Raw genomic sequence first — 22,790 nt, 5'->3', positions numbered from 1 at the left:
AGGAAGAACTTGAGGGTGACAGAGCCCTGGCACAGGCTGCCCAGAGAGGCTGTGGAGTAGTCTTCTCTGGAGACATTCAAAACCCTCCTGGACGCACTCCTGTGCAACCTGCTCTGGGTGAACCTGCTTTAGCAGGGGCTGGACTAGATGATCTCCAGAGCCCCCTTCCAACCCTGACTGTTCTGTGATATGAGTGCCTCCTGTGAAAACTACGTGTTTTGGTCAAGAAAAATGTTGCATGTATTTTTGGAGATCTTCTTGTAACCCAAATGACCAGCATTATTTTGTTAACTTTGAGATCATTTGCAATTCCAAAGATTAACCGGTGCAGGTATTAGTGGTTCATCTCTATTTCTTAGAAAAGAATTGCTAGGTAGTTTCAGAATGAGTGACAGGGTAGGATGATCTCTTAATTGCCCTTTGGCTTCAGCGTAGAAGAGAGACCTTGCTTTATGGACCGATGACATGCAACTGGCAAGCTGTAGCCTCCCATGCGTCCTTTCTCTTCCTTTCTGACTGCTGCTGTGAAATAACTATCAGCTTCATGAACTCTGTTCCTATTGTGAAAGATTCTTTTTTTAAAAATATTGTATGCTCTTTCCTTCTTCCCTGACCTCAGCACTCTTAAATGAGGATAAGAGTTATCAAAGGAAGACTATGCACGTGGCAAGCCCTATCAGCTGTCATCCTTTGTGGGACTGCTTGATGTACTACTTGATATTTTTTTTTTTTAAGGTATAAGAAAAGTGTCAAAAGTTTATGGCTATGAGTTGTGAGAACAGTGTGAGAATATAGTCTCTTAAGCTTCTCTCCTGGTTTGACGTTTGACAAAAAAAATCAAGGCCCAAATCAAGGTCAAACTGATGGAGGTATTCTACAGCTGTTGCCACTTTTCTGCCTTACCATAGGGACCTGATGCAAGGTTGATAAATGTTTAGAAAAGAAGCAGTAAGTGGCTGAGTCCTCAGAAAGGAAGTGTAAAATCTGATTCAAACTGTTGATTTATACCACTCTTAACAGTAGTAGTTGGTTTGGCTGCTTGCCCCTTGCCTGTGTTTGCCAGCTTCCCGCTACTTGGAGTGGAGCAGTTGCCTGGATTCGCTTCCTCTGGGATATGAAGTGCTGTAGCACTACACTGAAATTCTGGATAGTAATAATACGTTTTTTCATTAAAATCTTCTAATCAATAACCAGATTTTGATAACTAGTGTTAAACAAAGTAAATAATAAAGGGATCTTCAGTGTTTTTTACTTCTGTACAGAATTGCCTCAAATAGCCCGTTTCTAAGGTCGAGTTGCATCACTATATGAAGTCGTTACCTTTTCTGCTTCTCAGAATTGTGGTGTGCAGCACAAGAATCTTATTTTGCCCCCATGGAAGGTAGACTTTACAGAGCTGGCATGCAGTGTTTAATTCCTGCTTTTTAAAACATCTACTGCGTTTGAACACTGAGCCTTTGGCCTAGGGATGGGCTCCACTTCTTGTGGTCCAGGGAGGAGGGCTCTTGGTAAGACATCCTATCTTCATGCATCGCTGAGCATGATGCAGGGACCTCTTCTGCAGCTTCATTACTTAGATCATTGTTATCCTATACCTAGCACTTTTTTTTTTTTTTTCCCTGCAAGTGTGATACCATTTTACTATTCTTATCAACTATGATAGTGAAGTATTGAAACAGGTTACAAAGGCAGGCATTAAACTGCTTGTAGTTTTTTGTAGTCCAATATTAGGTATATTTAATAAGCAACAATCATGCTTTAATGTAGTTTCCAGGAAAAGTTTGTAGTGTGTGTACTCTGAGGAGTGTTGACCTGAGCCTCACTGAGTCCCCAGGCTGGTCAAAAGTTGCGGCGTCCTGGAGTACTTCCCAGTTGCATACTGTCCTGGAGAGCTCCCCTCCTTACGTCTGGTGCAGATGAAACCTGGGTGTGAGAGCCAAAAGTTGAGCCAGGTCCCCAAGCTTGGCTGGTGACAAGGAGTAGGACTGACTGCTGCAGCAGACAGCACATCTGTGCCTGGCTGAAGTCTGTACGGTACTATATATTGCTCTTGTACCTGGCTTTTCTTCACTGTTGGTATGTTTTTATGAATACTTTTGGTGCTTATTCTCTTCTGCTTTGAAAAGGAAGTTTTAGAAATAATCTCTGATTCATGTCCTCTTCATATATTTGACTCTGTGGCCTGACCCTAAGTCAAAGCTTTGCACATCTTCTTCCCAGAGAATTGGACTGTGGGTTTTTTTGAAGCCAAGCTGTAGGATTAGTATTTCCTATCATGGGCAATCTACCTGTTTCATGTCTGTTGTTAGTAACATTTCAGCTTTTGACTGATTTAAAGTTTAAAACTGAGTTTGTCTGTCTGTATCCTTTCCTCCTTCATCTGTAAAACATCTGAAGAGGAATAATTACAATTGAATAAGCAGGAATTTAGTCTTCCTGGTTATACTAAGTTGTAAAGAGAGAATTGATAGTCTGGGTGTGATACAGGGTAAGCAAGTCGCTGTCCTCAAGTGAATATAGATTAAACTAAATTCTTGCTACTTTGAGGTTTTAATAACTTGCTGATGAAAATTCTTTACCTGGAAACTTGCATGTATAAGTATGGGCTGGAGAGTATTTTAGGCCAGAGGAAAATTTGCCTTTACAGGCTGTAATGTCCGTCTGTATTTCAGTCATGCTTAATGAAATGATAAATTGATGACTTTCCCTCAGCTGATTCCTCTTGCCAGTTCTTTCTTATTTCTTGTGAAGTGCGTGACTTTTTTTGTTGTTGTTGTTTTTGTTTTGTTTTAACCTCTGTGTTTGCAAATGTCTCATTAATAATTTGTACTTACTCTAGTTCTCAAGCTTGTATTGCAAATTCAGTTCTTGTTGTCTTGGCCAGTGGGCAAATGAAGATGACCTGAATGTGTGCGTGACTTGGTATTCAGTAACCATCTGGCACTTTCATACTTCCTGGTCTTCCCATAGATCTGATGAAAATGCCATGCTGCCTCTAGTCATGCAGGTACTTTGGAGAACCACTCTTGCAGTGTCCTGGCATCGTTCCCTGGAAAAATTGCTTGGGGAGGTTTTACCTTGGCATCTTAACTGAGTACTGAAAACACAAGAGCTGTCTTGATCATTTAATGGGACTGGATGTCACACTTATTGTTTGAATGTGGGTCGTTGTCCCTTGGTCATACCCAGGGGAGAACTAACACAACGTGTGGTGGTTCAGTACCCAGATAGAAGGCTTAGAACTCCCATATCTCTTGCACAGCGTGTCTTATGCAGATACAGCAAGACAGGGGGTGCAGAAGATTAGAAGCTACAGCAAATTTGTTTTATAATTTGCGTAAAAATCCTACTTCTCCAACTATGGCTTGATTTGCAACAGAAACAATCATGAGTCCAAATCTGTTGAAGGCATTAAGGAACTAACTTTGATGTTGCAAAGACTTTTGAAAGTGTCTATGCGTTCCAGAGTATCTTTCTTAAAATGATAATGGTGTCACTATTAAAAGCCAGAGAAAAGTGTCACCCTTGTCAAGTCTAAAATCTGTCTTATGCACAGTTCATGTTTTTAGTTCCATGCTTTTGTTATGATTAGTAGAGTTCCAGCTCTACCATTAGGTGCTGCTAATTTTTGGGAAGGTTGTTGTGAGAATGCAGACAGGGTAGTGTAACATATATGATTCCCTCTTCAGCTGCATACAATTATTCATGAAAATATACATGTGAGTGTCTTGTCTTCAGATTTCTCCCAGATAGCAGGCAAAGATGGTGATAGTGTATAGTTGCTTCCAATGTCTGTCCTAAAGTCAAACAGATTCCTTAGTTTCCATCTCATGAACTACAAAGTGGTTATGCTTTCATGGGGACAATGAAAAATGAATAAAGCTTAATTGCAAACTCAACAACAAAAAAAGTTCAGGTGTTATACCCAGGCTATCTTTCACAAAACTTTGGACATTACTCTTTAACATAGTGTGTGCTGGCATGTTCCCTGGATCATCCATAAAGACTCAAGAGTACACTGTTTTTTCTATAAATGGAAATCTCTAGGGCTCTGTCCAAGTCTTAAGCCATTTTCAAGACCTCCAAGTCAATGAATCACATCATTGTCCCTGAATGAGTGATTCTTAATTACTGATGCACTTTTTGGGAGCTTAATTGACATTTTTTAACTGCTAGAGAAGTCACCAGAAACTTTTACAAAGGGGGTCTCTTCTTTTGCCTTGATTTCAACTTCTGTACCCTATTTTATGGTTCTCTGTAATGTTTATAGTAATAAGGCAACATGGTATTTTTCTATTCCCTTTCACAGGAAAAACTTGAGAAGCTTGATTGTTCTGATTTCCTAGTCATATTTACTTTAAATCATGGTACCAGGCCCTTTATTTAACCTGTCTTTTTTTGTCACTTGAATCATTATGCTTGCATTTTGTCATATAACGTGTTTTTCTTACTGTTCAACAGTCTTTATTCCAACTCTTAGCTTGGCCATTATCACCAAACCCAGGGACGTTCACAAGTGTACAGGCTTTTCTCTTCCAAGTCCCTAGGCAAGGGGTTTATGTTTGCAGAGACCGAAGATGGTAGGAGGTTGTACATTTGTATATAAACTTGGTTCATAAATTCCCAGTTGCAGTTTTTTGTTGGTATCTCTTGAATTGTGCTTGTCATTTCAGCTGGGGAGTACTTTCAGTCATCTTCTGCTTTTCAGTGGAGTTTCTTGAAGGAATGGTTCCCCATGACAGGTGTGTCCATCCTCTTCAGTAACTGCCTATCTTAGGTGTTTGTCTTAGAAGACCTAAATCTGACTGTTCTTTTCTTGTCATTAATTTGCTTGACATCTGACTGTTGTTCCTCAGGTGCGCAAAGAGGATGGCAGGATGGAAACCCATCAGGTCCATCCATACTGCTGCTTTCTTCAACTACTGAAATTTCCCTGCCTTTCGTTGCCCTCCAAGACGACCTTTTTACTTAGCTTTGGAGTCCTGTTTTACTGGACTTCCCACTGATGCTTAAGAACCCCAATTGCTTCTATCAGAACATCTATACTTATTTTCATTCATATTTTAACTCTAGAAAAAGGAAACCTATCCTGCAGGACCAGGTAGCACACTGGCCAGAAAAGCTGATTTTCTGTGTTCTTCCTGATTTTGGTTTTTTTTCTATTATACTTTCTTGACTGACTGTGATTCATTCCAGGAAAGTGCTAGACTTCCATTAAAAAGTTCCTAGAATAAATGCAGATTTTATCATTTGCCTTTATAAACTTATAAGAAGTCCAGTGAGGAAGATTAGAAGGACAGAAGCTCTGATTTTGTAAGTAAACAAGTGATTGCATTAAGGAATCGGCTGTGTTTTACTGAGAAATGGTGCAACACTACATATGGATCATAAAATTACAGCTTGTCTGTACCTGGTATGTGTATTTCCTTGGACAGAGTGCTTAATCCATAACTGATACAAACCTTACATGAAACCCTCAGTCCTGGAGACTAGAAGAAGAGAATATCTGAGAATGTGGGCAGAAAACTAATGAGGGTAAAATGAAACTCTGGTTTTTGGCTCTTCTCTTAGATGTTTTTCAAACGTGCATATGTACACACTGTACTGTAACTTCCCCTGAAGTGTATAGCGGCTGGATAGCTGTGCTGATTGATTCAGAGTCTTCTAGTGAGATGCTCATAGCTGCAGGAGTAGTGGTAGTGAAACTGTGAGACTTTCAACGATGTGCCTGCCTTCCAGTTGTCCAGTTGATGTAACGCTTACTTGGGAAAATTAGTAGTATTTTCATCAAACTTTGTGGTAAGGCTCCTCGTTTCTTGTAGGTGACTGACTTTATTTATTATTCTTGGTCAAAATTTTTTTAGCAGTTGTGTATAAAGTCGGAAAATGTGAAAGATAAGTTTTCCAGCTCAGAAGTAAAACCTCCAATATTGAAGATACTTATGCATTTATTTGCCAGGAAAAGTAATATAAAGTAATACTTACAGTAACACTATGTGAAGTATGAACATGTTAACATTAATTGTGGGAAGCCTGACTTCTGATTTTTCTAGGTTTCTTTAATTTGATTCCTCCATCTTTTCAGTAGATTAATGATGAATAAGTGAGCAGGCTACAGTTTAGGGTTTTTTGTTTTTAATGAAAACATGCCTGTCCACAGGGGTAGAAACTGCTGGAGTTAGTGGATATGGCCTCTTCCTAACAAAACTCCCCTAATTAATTTTTCTGAAAATTGTGTTTTCTAAATTGACTACGCCTTCTTAATTTGTTTGATGTGAGCTTTTGACCTGAAAGCTATAGAGATGTGAGAGTAGTGACTCAGCACCTCTCACCTGTGAAAATTTAGGGTCTGCATTAAGCAGACTGATATTTTTTCTTTTTTTAAATTTTTGACACAGTATTCATTGGTAAATACTTCCTTGTTTCTTAGTTACGTGTGCAGCTGAGATCTCCTATACCTCTTCTGCTTTGTTAAATAACTATTGTCTCTCAGGATTTGTGCTCTATTTGGCTGCAGAAAGCACTTGTATCTCTTTTGGCACAGAAAGTAGATTTTGAGTAGCTAGATTCTTCCAGCCACCTAGTTTCAGTTTCCTGACTTCAGTTTCTCCCCAGTGACAGAGATTAAGGTAATGCCTTATCAAAGCATCAAGTTATCAAATGCTTAATTGTCTGCTGCTGAGTTTCCATATCAGCTTATTTATTTGTCAAGAAATCCTATGTTTTTGAAGACTTTAGTTTGGGTTATGGAAACCTCAGGGTAGACTTGAATGAGGTTTGAAGGTTTCGATCAGTTCCTTTGGGATTGTTAGAATAAGAAACCCATTCATTCATTCATGGATCCTTCTGAATTAGGTTTGGCTTCTCTTCCTTGAGATGTGTATTTTTGTAAATACTGAAACTTCGATTTTATACTTAGCAAGAGAATGAAAGAGAGGAAGAACGTGGCAAGTGAGGATGAAAACTCTTTAGAAAGAAAGCCCAAAGGCTTGTTGATACTGGACAGTGAAGCAGGAAACGACGTGTGTCATAAAAGGCTCCAGCTTGCTGGATAAAGGCTGAAACTCAGGATGTAGTCTATAAATATAAAAGTTTCATAAAAATATTTTAAGTGCAGTTCTGAGTGCCTCAGAGAAGCTGACTGGTAACTGTGCAGCTACTTTTACAGATATATGTATTTATTTGTACATGTGCATACATTCTTACTATACTTTCTTCTTTAGACATGAATATATTCAACTTGGTGGTATATATTTCCTGTATGAGACTGGTAACATTATCAGCACCAGATGTAAATTTGGGAGCTACAACCTGTAATATTTGCAGACTCTAAACTATCAACTTAGTGGAGAAGCAGAAAGCAAGGAACTCTAATTTCAACAGGGCAGAAAGGGAGGAATTCATGAAGCTCAGTATTTTCCTGCACAAAAAGACAGAAACTTGTATTTCCACAGTATTTTGTCACAAGTTTTTCTTTTTAAGCAGCACATCTAGCAGTCTTCTAGGGATTTTGGGGGTGTGTATTTTGTCTTGACCTGTTGGCAGCTGTAAAAATTGTTACTTAACTTGGAGATAAAAGTGCTTGTATTTGAACTTGCTCAAGCTGCTGGCCAAGAAACATGGTTGGAACTGATTTACTAGCTGCAATTAATGGCCGTGTTCCCTTTTTTCCCCTCTGACTTGTCAAATATGAATTTATAGCAGTCTTAAACTATGAGTTGCTGCCATTCTTTTGCTTGCAAAGTTGCTTTAGTTTTGAGACTGAAATGAGTGTCAGTTCAGAATTACTCCTTAAAAGTACAGTAATTTGGAATATCAGAATAATTAGTAAGACAAGAGTGTAGTTTTGATCGTTAATCTGTTGGTTGGGCATTTTTGTACTAACCAAGGCAAGGTTGGAAAACTTTTTTTTTTAATCTCCCGTGTTTTTATAATGCTGGGTTTTTTCCCCCGCTCTTTTACCAAATACCAGAATAACAATACTACAACATTCCCATAGTAACTCAGTAGCTCTAATGCTATGTCACTCTGAATATGCTTATGCTTCCTCTTGTTATTTTTTCTAATTTATAAGCACTGACACTAAAGTGCCCATCTGTCTCTGAAAGCCTTCCATTTTTACTCATTTTTGTTGTACCACTGTTTCAAAAGTGGCCAGTCTCCAAGACAATGCTCCATCCACCTGCCCAACACAAATGAACCCTCGTCTTAGGTGTATTAATGTCAAGATCCAAACTTGGACAGGTTCCCCAAAGACTGGGAGTGGGGAAACCCGAAGTAATTGATATCTGACAAGTATTACTGCCCACTTGGTGTATTAAACTGTATGAGACAGTTCTTTTATTGAATTTGTGCTTAAACAGTTTCTAAAATAGTTTTGAGATTTGTGTTAAAGAAACCCTGTGTTTCTTCATGTCTGTAATTTGATTGCAGTCCTGTTTCTAGAGCGAATAACTGATCAGAAGATTGAAATAATTCGAAACTGCTCAGAAATGTTTGCTTAAAAGAAGCTACAGTGCCATCTCCTTGTGCCAGTAAGGTTGCTTGAGCACATGCTGTCAAATAAAACCAGAAATCTCAGGTACCCAAGTACTTTTCTTCTTAGAGTATTATGATTGGAGCTGGTCTTACCTTCAGGTAGCATGTTGAGAAAAAGAACATAAACCTAAACAGGGATGTACATCACATCTTGTAACCTTATAAATTCTGCATGGCTGTTTTGCATGTAAGAAGCAGGGATGAATTGCATTCATTTCAGGAAGGCAGTCTCATTGTTATCCTTCCCTTCTGATGGTGGAGTTTATGGATTTTTATTTTGAATTTTTCTGAGCAAAAGACAGTGTTCTGGAATGCATATTTAACACAGATTGCTTTGTCAGCTAGGTGGAGGTCATGCGCGGGGAGGTAAGGTGGTTTGCAGACTGGGTTTCTTGCCTGCAGTGGCACAGCACTCTGTGACTCCCCCAAAAAGATGATGTCTCGCCAATTGTGCTCAGTGCTCTGAAGCATTCCCAAGGCAAGTCTCTGAGCAGTTTCAGCATCAGGGAAATAATGACATGAGAGAAACTCGGAATTGAGACCTGTAGGTCACCCGTCAAATTTCAGAGCTTGGAGATTATGCTGTTAGGACTAGCAATATAAACACTAGGGGACATCTACAGCTGACTGAGCATTTGTCTGGTATCACTAACCACCTCTTTGCAGCCTTTCAGTCTCCAAAAGAAGACATACATTTCTGGTTTCTGAAATGTATGTTGTTTAAGCCAAAAGATTCAACCTAAAAGGGTGCTTGTTGCTCATCCTAAAAATGTGGCTTTGATGAAGCATGATGATGAAGCTAAATGCTTTCCCTTGCTGTGTCTCCAGGCACTGCTGCAAGGAGCTTCTGGGAGTTCCAGGGCTGAAGAGACCTGTCTCTGTCTGGAGACCTCTTGGTAAAGGTGAAGACCTCCTGACAAGCCAGGCAGCCTTAGCAGGAGCTCAGAAATCTTATATCAAGGTAAAGAGATTAATTTTTCAAGCAAATGGAAGTGGTTCCTAAAATTTTCAAAATAAGGATTTCTTTTATTAATAGGTAAACACCCTAATTGCATCTCTAAGCTTTTTCCTTTTGTGTGTATCACTGCTTGTTACCTGGTACAAATGGTGTCATAGCAAATGCTGGGGACAACGATGATGATATAGTGCATTGTAGGTTAGAGCCAGAAGTAAATACTTAGAAAATTAGTAGAAAGATAAATATGCAGTTTTTTGTTGACAAGGGATCAGGCTGTTTCAGAGCTCCACAGCACGCTTTGTTTTTAGAAACATATCCCACTTCAATTGCTGCACTCAGAGCTTGCTCTGAGTGGCCACAAAAATATGGAAACACTCTTGGATGTCTTCAGCAATGGGAGGAGAATGAGGTTTGCATATGATGAATTTCTGTTTACTGGCACTACAATTGTTTCTTAGTATGGTCATCCAGATCTCATTCTTGCTTTAAAGGACAAGTGCTGATGGATGAAAGAGAAAATGTGACCTCAAGAACTTTGCTGAACCTATCAGTGCTACAGACCCAGGCACTTTAGGAGATTTGACTATACTATGGTTTTGTTAGATAGACGAGATTTTGAATGTAGTGATGATATATGCAGAATCTTTCTTTCATACTGAAGAGATTAATTGAACTTTGTGTAAGGATTTGGCTGAAAAAAGTGAGTAGTAGTGGAAAAGTTTTCTACAAATTTCTTCAAGATTAAACGTTGGTCCTTCTAAAGGTCTTCCAACTTGTGCATTTTTTTAAAAATAGCTGTTGCAAGGCGTTAACCTCATTGTTGGACGGTTCCTTTAAATAAATATTCCTTGATTCATCCAAGAAGAACTGCAAGTTTTTCTTGTTAATCCTTTATGGATCTTTCTAATTTAGACTGAAATTAGAGCTCCAAACTAGACCAGAGTTCATTGTCCTACCACCTGTAGAGTAAAATCAAAACTGGCATGAGTTTTGCCATTAGCACGGTCAGTGTTTCACCTCACAACCTTCCCTCATGATCTGCTGTATGTGCCTGGGAGTAACAACCACCAAGCACGGTTAGGCCCACTCATCCCTTTTGTGTACCATTCACTTTCTGCTTCTCACTTTTCTGAATTCAGCTTTCTTCAGTCCACTAGCAAGTCCATCTTGAACAATTAAGGATACTGTATTGAAACCTTGGCAGAGCAGAAAAACTGATGATGATTGTACAGTGATTTCAAACTGGATGAAAAAACCCAAAACAATCTAGAAATACTTCTCTTTAATGTTTCCCTTTGTTACATTTGCCTTAGGAGTACATGAAATGATACAAGTTGAGATAACCATGCACTAAAAAGAAAAAATAGTATTTCTTAACTTTATGTGAAAAATGTGATTTTACACATTGAAAGAGTAAAGACTTAAATAGAAGGTATCTGCATAATCCCATGGGGTACACAGATTCATCTAAGTGGGGTGGTGGTTAGGATTCATGTACAACAGTGTAGGGTACTGTCAGTTTTTGGTGATGCATGGTGTTGAGGATTGAAATACAGCCTTGAACGCTGTCACTACTTCAAGCAAGGCAGTTTGTTCCGTGCCTTTCTGTCTCATTTCCTTTTGTTGGAGGGGTGTGTTGCTAATCAGAAACACATGATATGAGACAGCCAAATGTTCTGGTGAAAATCAAGGGCACTTCATAGCTGTGAAGATTTTATATTTGCCCTAGATTTTTTTTTTTCATTGATGCAGCTGCAACTGTTGTTGTAAATTATATGAATAATTGATCAAGGAGTTCTTGTTACCTCGAGTAATGTTATGCTTATTGCTTCTCAGAACTGTGCTGCTCTTTGTTGTACCATACAGCATTGCTCATATGCTGCTCTGTGTGTGTGGGTTTTATTCCCTTAGTTTTCTTCTGCTCCCACCCCCTTTGCTCTCCCCCTCTCGCCCCCGTCCCCATGTTTTTTCCACTTCAGTGTATTCCATGATTTAACTGAAAAGCAGGGTCTTTTTTAATTGAGAGCAAAGCATTTTAAAAAAACCTTCACAGCCCTGGGAACTGTGCAGTGTACACATCTGGTTTCACATAAGCATGAATTGCTGGCTTTACAAACATGAAACGTAGTCCTTGCTGCAGAGTTAGCTAAAGTGTTCCGTAACTTGAGACTGTATTCGAAATAAAAACAAAATTGTATAGCTTCTTTACCATACTAATGGAAAACATTTAATTTACTACTTCAAGCCAACTAAAAGAATGACGCAATGCTGCTCAAGCAGATTTGCTGTTCCTTTTCTTCCGTAGAAATCAATACAGCTTGAAGGTGCTGCTATGGGAGCTGGCTAGTTGACTGCGATCCAGCTGCATTCAAATGTGAACTTCTGTACCGCAAACCAAAACTGATGATTTTGATTTATTCAGGCATTGCTGTATCTCTGAGATACTATGGTGTTTGATTTTATTCGTGCTTTTTCTCTGCTTTATTGCCATTAATACTAGATTGGAATTTCAAAATAGCACCGTTCAGTCTGCTTTATTTTTTTTTCTTCTCAAATTGTTCATTTTTCTGCATTTCCTGAGTTAAAGTACTTAGCTCTGTGGTAGTGATATCAGCAAAAGCAGCTCTATGTACATGCCATGTGTGCCTTTCAGTGCAGTCTTTTTTTTCCTCAAAAGAAAAAAAACCCACAAGGGGCAAAACCAAAAAACAGGCCTTCATTCAACAGCAGTGTTAAGGTGTAGTATAATAATTTTGACTTAGTACAAAAGAAGCTCTGAATGTTAAATGTTCTTTCATTTTTCTTCTGCTAGAGGAGGTAAAATGCAAGTGTTGCCTTGGCTCAGTCCAAAAAATTTCTTAAAATAGAACTATGTTTGTTTTTTTTAAGAAGTGAAACCAACAGTGCAGATTTTCATAGTACACCAACTTTTATGCCTTTGTTTCCTTTCCTGTTCCCTTCTGCCCTCACCAATAGCTTTGATTTTATTTAAACTCTCTCTAAAGATGCTGTTGGTGTTTCTCTCCCTCGTTTTTTCTTCCTTAATGGGATTTCAGTCTTGCTTAAGCTTTTAACTTCTGGCAGAAACTCTTTTCTAAGATAGCCCTTAGGATGGGGTTGCTGACACTGATTTTTCTCCCCAGGTATTTCCTTGAGAAGTCCCTCAGTAATGGTCTGCGTGCTGGATGTGCTAACTTCTACCAGAAGGAAAATTGCAACTTAATGCTTGCCCACTAACTTGCCAGAAGTACATTTAATCTTTTTTTTTAAAAAGAAATTTTCTACTTCCATTTCTCAAGTAACTTTGATTCAGGTTTCTTTATCCTCTAACCATTTTATCTCTCCCATATACTTAACACTCTCATGGTGATTAAATAACTTGAGAAGATGATATAGAGGAATTGTGGTCCTTTGGGTAGCTTGGGGTGCAGTGGGTTAGCAAAGAGGAAGATGGGGATTTGAGTTGTCCAAAAGTCTGAGGTTGGAGGTTTTTTGGACTTTTTTTTTTTTTTTGTCTTGAGAGGATGCAGAAGGTGATGATACAGTTGAGACGGAGAGCAGGGTTGCTGACAGCTGTGTTATTTTGTTTGAAAAGGCTACCATGTGAGGCTTGATAGAGAAGTATGTGAATCCAAATTGCAGATAGTAATGATTAGGCTTATCTGGAGAAAAAGTGAAAACATCAGGTTTACAGGCCTGAATTTTAGTACAGTTTCAAACTTTCTTTAAAACAATCCTGTAAATTTTCAGACTACTGAGTAGTTTTACTGGTAGTGTAAATAATGAGTTTTTGATACTTCCTGAATGTATATTCTGCTACAAAATCTTTTTTGATAGTAGTGTGGGAGAGCATACCGTGACAGTGTGATTATGTTTGCGATAAAAATAAGGACAGCTTATATCCAGTAGCTGCTAACGTAGACGTAATAGAGATTTCAAATATTAGCTATTGCCAAGACATTTTGAACAGCTTAAATTTGTTTTCTAAAATGCTTCTTGAAGATGGACTGAATGCCTCAGTATTAGCATCACTTAGTCTCAATGACAAATCTTGATCTTCAGTGTTTGTACAGTCATAAATTTCTCCTTGACTACAGTTTTGCAAACTTATCAAATTATCAGTGGTACTGCCCCCCCCCATACTCTTTCAAAGAAAGGGTGCTACAAGGAACAGCATACAAATCTTTAGAAGAGGCATATCCCCCCTCCCTCTCCCCCCCCCCCCTTTTGTTTTTTGTGTAAAATGTTTCAAATATTTACCCATTTCTACTCATACCATCTTTGTGGAACTGAAATGCTGTTGACTTTAACAAACAGGTTGACACATTTTGAGAATAAGTTTAGCCCCTAGATTTTCAGTTTGACTGTTCCAAAATTCTTGTTAGCTTGAAAGGTTTGTGATTTAGTTTTCCTTTTGCTTTTTTCCCTACACTAGCTTTGGCAGTCCAGGATGGAGTATGCCATAAAGACTTTTAAAGTTATGCTTTGAATAAAGCTTACATTTACTACAGCATATTTACTTTGCATGGTTACAGTACTAGCACTGTATTCCCATGTAAACACTGTAGTTACGAAGAAAAGAAATGCTTACAGCATTTGCACTGAAGTTCATGAAGCATGAGATAGCTACATTTAGGATGCTAGTACTTTGACAGGATCAAAAAAAGCTTCTCGGAAATAGACAAACAGAAATAACATTCTCAGACTAGCAAAACAGTACATGAGTGATGAGAAGAAAGGCACTAATTATTTTGTAGAGAATAATCTGAATTGAAATACCACAGTGGAAGCTGCTTTATGATCTGACCTTCCTATGTATGAATTGAAAAGCAGGAAAAAGTGCAGGGCATAACCTAAAAATGGTAGGCTGGAAGCTTCTTGGAATATGTTGTGTCTTATTTTTGTCTAGCCTGAAATTTAGTTTTTCCTCTTGAGTCAAACCTGAATGAACTGTTTTGGCTCTTTTTGTCCTCATGGTTCCAGCTCTGCCAAACATAGCTATTCCTACTTTATTTTAAGAATGACAATTGGAGTTTGAGTCTTGCTGGAAACAGAATGCTGTCAGAAGGATGCAGTCTTGCTGTTAAGAAACTTAAATAAGATAAGGCTAATCCTGTTGTATACTTCCACTTCAGGAGTTAGTGTAGAAACTTCCCTTTCCTAGTTATGGCACCATACCATTGGCTACATTCTTTCTCAGATTTCTTCCCCAGTTTTTTTCTGAGTTGTTGGCTTGGTTAGGCATTACTACTCAAAATGTTTCACACAGTTGTGGATCATGTCACTTTACTGTGGCAATTTCCAGACTTCCAGAAAACAAAACAAAATAAACTCTTGTTTTCTATGGGTCAAAGAAGGTTAGCAAAAATAAATGTACCTATAGTTTCTTTGGTTACGGCAAATTTCTGTGCAGGATATTTAATTATATATATATATATATTTTTTTTTTCATCAGTGGAGGTACAGTGAGAATGAGGATTCTGAATACCTGTGAGCTTTTGTTCAGGTGATTTACAGTTTCAGAAGCAGAAGCTCTGCACATAATAAGAGTTTTGAATTGTCATTTTGGGTGTGTACTGAACCAAACTTCATTATTCTGCCTTCAGGAACAGCTAGTATGGCTAATTAAAAAACCCCACAACCAAATGTCAGAATTCTTCTATGGGTGTAGGAGGATAATCTGTTCCCAATATATAGGAGGATAATGTATTCCCAGTATTTGTTTTTACCTTGATCTTTTCCATTTAGATATTGAAATGCCAATTGACTTCAGAAGGAGGTTATCTTTTGAGTCCTCTAAACCAGCCTTAGGTTTCTTAAACCTTGCAGCATGACAGAAGATTTGTAAGGAATTAGGATATTGGAGCGTGCATTCTTGAAATAAGTTTGTTTTGAAAAGGTCCACTTCTCAGACTCTCCTAAAAATGAGTAGCTTCTGCAAATAACTTAATCCTAAGAAGTGGTTGCATGCATGAAAGTAGTTGATAGTGGCCGGTCTCTTCTCCTTTCTTTTAAAGAATCTGAAACTTCTGTTAAGGCCAGATAGTTATCAGTAGGCTTTGACTTGCTAGGAAGAAAATCTAGATTAAGAGCAGAAACTTTTTATTCTTAGATGAGCAGCTAACTTGCTTGTGGCCTTAGGCATGTCCTCTTGACTTCCTTGCACTAGTTTACATTACACACTGTTGTTACCACCACCATAAAGTTCTGTGTAAGCTTTGGAGTCAGACGGCATTCAAAACTGTTTTATTCTTCTGAGTGGACTCAACTTTATTTGCTATGCAGTTCTTCGTATGGCAACATAAAGTGCAACGGAAATATGCAGTTTAGCTCATAAAGAGCTTCAACAAAATAAAACCATCCTGTGCAACATGTATTACAGTAAAATGGATTTGAAGAAAACTCACAAGTTTTAGTTTAGGGGTACCAGTCTGTATAAAGACTGCAGGGGGAGATAAAGCTATTTGGTTAAAAAAGGCAGTGCTATGACCATAATAGTTAAAATAAGAGGAAAAGAAAAGATCTGTTCTAAAATGAATACGTGGCAGTCTTAGTTTGCCTGAGTCTTTAGCAAAAGATTTCCATTTGTGTTTTCTGCCAAGTAAATTAAATTCATGAAGAAAAGCTAGAATCCAAGTGTTGGACTGTTAGTAGCATTTAACAAGGTTAATGTGGTGAAGCAGAATATTGATAAAAGTGAGCTGACGTCTGACAGTGGACCAGCTGAGAGTTCTTTGTGTTCCTACGTAATGTGAAGATTGAGTGTCCCGAAAGCTTATTGTTTTGTGTTTTGTACTTACTTTTTGCATGTGTGCCAGGACATGCTCTGGGAAGAGGCATAAACTTTTTTCCTTTTTTCTTTCACGAATACATTTATTTACTGTCTAGAGCTGGAAAAGAGGAGTAACAAGAGGGGTTTTGTTAAATACAGCAAAATCTAATTACAGCTTGATTTAAAGCCACATTTACACAATGGCTGAGGGGTGAGTTCACTTCCACAAAAACAAAGTCCTTGGCTTCCTACTGTGCATCAGGGAGTGTGAAGATGCATGTCCTGGAGAGCAACTGCCTCCCTCTACCGGCACCAATGTTTCTCACACTGTTGCTGCAGCTCTGCTACATGATACAAAAATATGACTGTACTCCTATGCAAAAGAATAGTGATGCATGAATTCATTGGTATATACTAATCTTACTGGTTATGCCGCAGGTAGCACATGCTACATTACGTGTTACATGTGACAGGCTTGATACTGGTTTTCTATGAGCTGTAGAAATCTTGTTCCGCAAAATGAGCCGCTGTTTCCTCCAACCTGTATTTTGAACACTTGTGCCCTGATGATTCAACAGAGAAATGTTGGTGAATAAACTACATTTTCTTGACCATATGGTTTTCATTGAGTGTGCACCTCTGAAAGGTGCAAGCTGTCATCTTGATTGTCTGCTGAAGTATTTGCTGAAGATGTTGGGAGTAGTTGAAAATGTGGTTTAAAATTTTTGGTAATTTTCTTTCCTCAACTAGCTTAAATATCCTGCTTTTCTCTTAACTCTGCTCCTCAAAGGAAAAGGCTGCATATTTCCAGCTTAGTGAAAGCTCATAATTAATAATAGTTATGTTTTTCTCTTCCTGGGGTAGCCTTTGCCCAAGACCCCCATCATGGCTGGCTTCATAACAGCAGCTCATATTCAAAAGTGATATGCATGTGGTCTTTATTCTTGTTTCTAGCTGATGGTTGCCACTTTTAGCAGGTGTTGATTATGAACTTGCACTTTATGCTGCTACTACTCCTTCCATTTCTCCTACTCCTATTCATAGGAATTACAGCAGCAAAGTCTAGAGATTAAGCATACACAGTACCATTATCAAGAAAAAACAGTGCTAAGGAAAAGTACCGGGCTAGTCTAGCCCAATATACTTTTGGCAAGCATGTCGCAGTTCTTCCTACTTTCTAGTTTTTTGTGTCCTTCATTATTCTGTCTCCAAAATTGTTCTAAAATTTTATACCTGGCATGAAAATAAGGGGCTTGCTGTTCCTTAGGCATGTATTAATATACCCAACACAAAATTATTCAACATCCTTATTCATTGACCCTCAAACGTGAGCAAAGCAGTTGTGCATAGTGAGGAAGGTGGTGTTAGCGAGGAGGCCAGCAGAGGAAAGTGAAGATGTTGTTCTGGAAGAGGGAAGGTGGTCGTAGAAGGTGGCTGGTGGTGAGGCTGAAGTTGCTGTGCTGTTCAGCAGCGCTGCTGAGCAATGTTTGGAAGCTGCTTAGTAAAGGGATTTGAGTTAGTGAGAGGCTTGGGCGCAGTGGGTCAGTTGGTACCTCAGGACACGGGGGAAGTCTTGGGGAAGGAGGAACAGCCATGGTGCAGGAGCCGGGGGAGCAGATCCCTGTAGCTGTAAGTGGTGTCACAGGAAGGAAGGTGGGGACACCAAAGCTTGCTCAGGAGATGGCATAGCAGACACACTGGTGGAGAGACAAAACTAGAGAGGCCCAGGCTTGGACAGCATGGGGAGATGAGCCCCTCTGACCAGTGTTTCTGCAGTGTGGTTAGTGTTTCAGACAGGCCAGAAGAGGAATACAGCTCTGTGGAGGGCTTGTGAGAGAAGTGGCCAGATGAGAGAGGCCTGCAAGGTGTTTCTGTCAGGTGAAGAATGAGCCAAAATTGGTGGCCCTTCCTGGTAATGGGTGGAGCGGCATGCAAAGAAATGGGAAGCTGCAGAAAGGAGAAGGGATAAGATCTTCTAAGATGAGTATTTCTTCCACTGTTAGAGTGATCTCTTAATGGTTTTTGCTTGGTGTCTGCTCATTTTAAGCTTCTCGGAGGATTTCAGTCCCAGCCATATTATTGTGATGTTGGTGAACTGTATCTGAAGTTGATGATGGGGAAAAGAAGACCACAAAGCTTGCTGGGATACTGAGAGAGGTCAGTGAATGACAGTCATATTTCTTTGTATAGCTATATACAATTGCACTCCTAAAACTACAAGAAATTCTCTTTGTCTTGAACTCACACCCAGGGAACTCTGCCTATCTTAAGTCTCAGATTTCTATTCAGTTTACACAAACTTTTCACCATTCCTTCTCTTCCTCCTTCTCCAGATTTGGTTTGGTCTTTCCTGGAGTTCCCTTATTCAGTGCTTCATATTTTCTCAGAGAAGTAGTCATATGAAGGCCATCAACTACAGAAAGAGAAATAAATTGTATTTTCCAACTCTGTTTTACCTGCTTTGTATGTGGCCTTTGGACCTTAAGGGGCCCCACACTGCTAAAAGCATCACCTTGTGGTCTTAGCCTTTTCTGTCAGGTAATGTTGAAGTGCTGACCTAGTAAAAAGAAGGAGATGAGCATTCATTTAGATTAAAAAAGCAGTCAGGTCCCACCCTTCACTGGTCCTCTCCAAATCAAGGGCGTGAAGAAAACGGTGAGAAAACCTTTGAGCATGTGTGTGAGTGTCCAGGTATCAGAGTCAATGTTCTGTATGGCTGCCAGGTGGAGATCACACCGGAGTATGATGTACAGTTGACGTACTCGTCATGACCCTTGTGGTCCCTGTCTGGAGCTGTCACTTGTCTCGCAGGTGGCTCTGGGCACTCACTGCTGGAAGCCGCACAGATACATAAAGCCGTTTTGTGGCTTTTGCAATGCCCCATGTCAGCCTGAATTTCTGCAGTCAGTTTATCTAAAGGAGATGACTTGAGGGGCAGAGGTGTGTAGAATGCCTCTACTTTTTCTTCTGATTGTTTTTTATGATTAAATTGTTTTAAAAAAACCAACCAACCAAAACCAAACCCAACCACCAGCAGTTTTATGAACTCCCAGCTACTAGTCAGCATTGATGTGGAGAAATTACTTGGGATGAGTTGCAAGCTATGTTCTTTTGGAAGCTTTTCTTTCAGTTTTGACAATTGTGAAGTTTATTCTCCTAGGAGATGCACAGATTGTCCACCCCCACCCCCTAATAATTAAAGTAAGTAGGTATTCATGCTGTTACTTTAGTGGATACGTTTTCAAAGATGGTGAAATTTTCAGCTACCTTAATTGCCAGAAGTACGCTGTCAAAATACTAGGTATGTGATTTTATGACTTCCCTGAAAGAGCCATAAACCCCACCAACAACCAAATCCTGGACTTTGTAAAATTTTTAAAAGGAAGACTAACATAGATTTATGAAGAAAGATATTCTAAACCCATGTAATACAGGGCAGAGATTGTTTTCTTTGTTCTATTCACATTGAATCTTCTCTCTGTTGTGAAGGAATTTAACTCCTGTGGTGAATCTCATTTTTGTTTAACACAAAGTTTTTGAGGCCGTGTCTGAGAGGGAAAATTTATAGAATTAAGGCATTAGGTGGAATATCCCTCCTGTTGCATCTACCAGTTATGGTTGCATAAGAGACTTGACATGTAAAATGGGGCCAGTAGGTCACAGTAGTCAATGGACTGCTAGTCTCTGCATTAAATGCCTTCTGTGGATTTTTCACTTACCCCTGGTTAGTGCTGACCAGCAGCGATATGGGGCATTGAGCTTTTCAGAAGGCAGAGGCCGCATGTTTTCTGCACTGAAGAGAGCTCTTTGTGGAGGCAAGCAGCTCGCTTTACACACTGTGGTGAGCCATAAGTGGGCTTCCAGTGGAGTACTTAAGTCCTCCTGAAATTTTATTACTGTGACTGCAGTTCTGGTATTGTCTTCCAGCTTACCAGAAGTTGCATCATTCCACTAAATGTAGCTTTTCAAGATAGCCCTTTTTGCTTCCAGAAGGGTAGCTACTGTCATGGTAGTTGTCATCCTAGGTGATCCAGAATTACCTGCTATGTGATAAAATCAGATGCTTCCACTCAGGCTTGCTGCTTAGAGTTTTGTAGAGTGCATGCTGAGCAAAAATGATGCCTATTTAATTTTTCCTCTGGAACTAGTACTAGGTGCTCTGATTTACTAAAGTCCGAAGAGTACAGAGAATACAAAATAATTTTTCAGTGAATTCATTCATTGATTATTTTTTCACTGTTGTCCCTGAGTCATCCTACTATGGCACCATGGCATGAGAAGAGCTTGTTACCCCCAGCAATTAACAAGCTGCTTAATAATAGGGTTCTTAATAGACTTAGCAAGTATAAATACTTATACTAGATAAATGCACAATCTGGAACCTAGACCTGATTTGTACATATCAACATCCTCAAATAGTTTTCTGATCTATATATGGTGTTTTCCATAAAGAGACATGTTAATGCATAGATCTGTTTAATATTGTTTAAAAATAAATATATATATATATTCCTTTTGTCTTTTTTATTGCTGCTGCCTGTTGCAGCCACAATTTGTAATTTATATTAGGCTAGGTGCTGTAAACTTTCAGAGGAGCTTTTCTCATGTGTCATATAAACAGCATTTGATCCAAAGCTCTCTGTGGTGGACTACTTGAGCAAAGTAAGACTAAGATATGTGACCTCAGCCAGAAGTTAGTCAGTGATTTCAGTGTGATTTAAGTTATCTCTGTCCAGAATTGCTTGGCATTAAAACATAATCATTTCAATATCCAAACTTGATACACTTGCATCAATTCTAAATGAAATTTTCTGCTACCTGTGGATATTCCAGTAGGGTTTTGTCTTCTATAGAGATTTCTATTTGTCATCTTCTTCTCTTTCTGTGTTCTACTAATAGGAACAGGTTTGAAAAAATGAGTAAACCTATTTATTCCATGCTTACTTTGTCACTGTTCCAAGTTATTATCTTGATAACTTATTTCTACAAGAACATGTTCTTCTGCACTGCCCATTCACTTGAGTTTTCACTCTGATAGGCAGCCTGTAATGAAAATGTTGACTAACCTGAATGATATCTTAGTTTTCTTTATTTTGTAAGTCAGATTGCAAGATAATTTTAAATTACAAATATTAGATCACCTTGTTTTGGATGATTGCTTATGATTATGCCAAGTTACTGTACTCACTCACCTATCTGAGTCATAGTTAATGCTATAAATTTCAGCGTTAAGGGAAGCAGAAAAGGTATTTGTATGGAGTCCTGATTGATAATAGCTTCATATCTTGTTAGCTTAATACTTTGAATCTCTTTAAATTAATGATACTCCTTGTGTTAAAGAACTTTGTAGAAAGAACTAAATGGATTCATCTTGTAAAATAAAATACAGCTAATTTGGGGGAGGAGGAGGAAAAAGGACTGTGGCCTGGATATGCACATAATGTAGTCTTCCGTTCTTTTGTAGATTGCACCCCAGCAGCCTTTAATTTTCGAATGCTTTAATTCTAGTGCAAGTACTCAAGTGACTCAGCAGTTATCTAAAGCATCAGGTAACTATACCTATATTTAGCTTTATTCTATCTTCTTATCCTTGTTTCTATCTTCATTTTCTCAGTTGTAAGCTACAGGGAGTTTCATTAATGTTTAGAAAAATAAAAGTTCAAAACTATGTGGGAAGTGTTCCCAAGTGTTCTCACGAGTACAGCCTCTGCAGGCTCTTCACAGGCTCTTTCATCTGATGGTCAGGGCATGTGGAGGATAAGTCCTCGGTCTTCTTTCATGGTACCTTCAAACACAAAACACTTCACCCCACCTGCCAACAGGGTCCAATTTTCAGTTGGAGGTGATACCGTTTTTAAGAAGGTGACTTCTCTTTGCTACATGCTGTGGGGTCCACCTGGTGAGAGTTTCCCTGATAGTGACCACCTCCAGTGATGCCTTCGTTTTGGTGGTTGGTCTTTGCCAAGGCATAACTCTGTCCTTAACGGCTTTCCTACTCCGCTGAGGAAATGCTGTGTGCCACAGACTGACGTATTTAACTAGAGATTGGGATATCTGCCACCTTATCTCACTAGATTGAAGTGCTGAATTACAGGGGGTCAGACAAGAAATCAATACTGTTTTTCCATCTGGATGCCTTGAAGACTATGTAAATTAAATGTATTTATCTGTAAAAGAAGTTATGTCCACACTGCAAGAAAGGCGGTTGGCAAGTATGACTGCTGCTTATGTTGCTGCTGGAAAGGTTCTTGCCTGGATAATTTTGTTTTTAAAGTAGTTACGGGTAAGTTCCCCTGAGATTTGTGGTAGTGAGATGCAAATAACGTGTACAACAATGGCAGTTTTACTTTTTTCTTCACAAATTTTATAGATTTGCCTCCAGTAGGCTTTGAAAGCTGATGAGGTAAGCAACAATGTACTCCCACCTGGAAGGCATCCTTTGTTTTCTGGAGTTCTCTGCCTCCTGTAAATATCTGCTAGGTGTAGATTTTCTTGCCCCTTTCTTTTGTACACATGCTTTCT

At 39.0% G+C, this 22,790-nt stretch overlaps 1 protein-coding gene across 9 annotated transcripts in view; it reads left to right on the top strand.

Moving 5' to 3' along the window:
• The window catches only part of FAM110B (family with sequence similarity 110 member B), a 116,029-nt gene that overhangs the window by 21,967 nt on the left and 71,272 nt on the right, over positions 1–22,790 (top strand). For 4 of the 9 annotated variants that reach the window (XM_055799250.1, XM_055799255.1, XM_055799256.1 and 1 more), the window contains one exon: positions 9,367–9,499. The exons of 2 other annotated variants lie outside the window; for them this stretch is intronic. The gene's annotated coding sequence lies outside the window, so the exon portion shown is untranslated. Of the gene's footprint in view, positions 1–4,673; positions 4,743–9,366; positions 9,500–18,315; positions 18,426–22,790 lie in introns of all 9 variants that reach the window. 3 more of the 9 variants (XM_055799253.1, XM_055799254.1, XM_055799251.1) reach the window with 2 other exon arrangements.

Source organism: Falco peregrinus, chromosome 3, assembly GCF_023634155.1.
Source record: "Falco peregrinus isolate bFalPer1 chromosome 3, bFalPer1.pri, whole genome shotgun sequence".
In the NCBI taxonomy this organism is placed as follows: Eukaryota; Metazoa; Chordata; class Aves; order Falconiformes; family Falconidae; genus Falco; species Falco peregrinus.
Note: the sequence above shows the minus strand (reverse complement) of the source record. Positions and strands in the feature narration are given on the sequence as shown.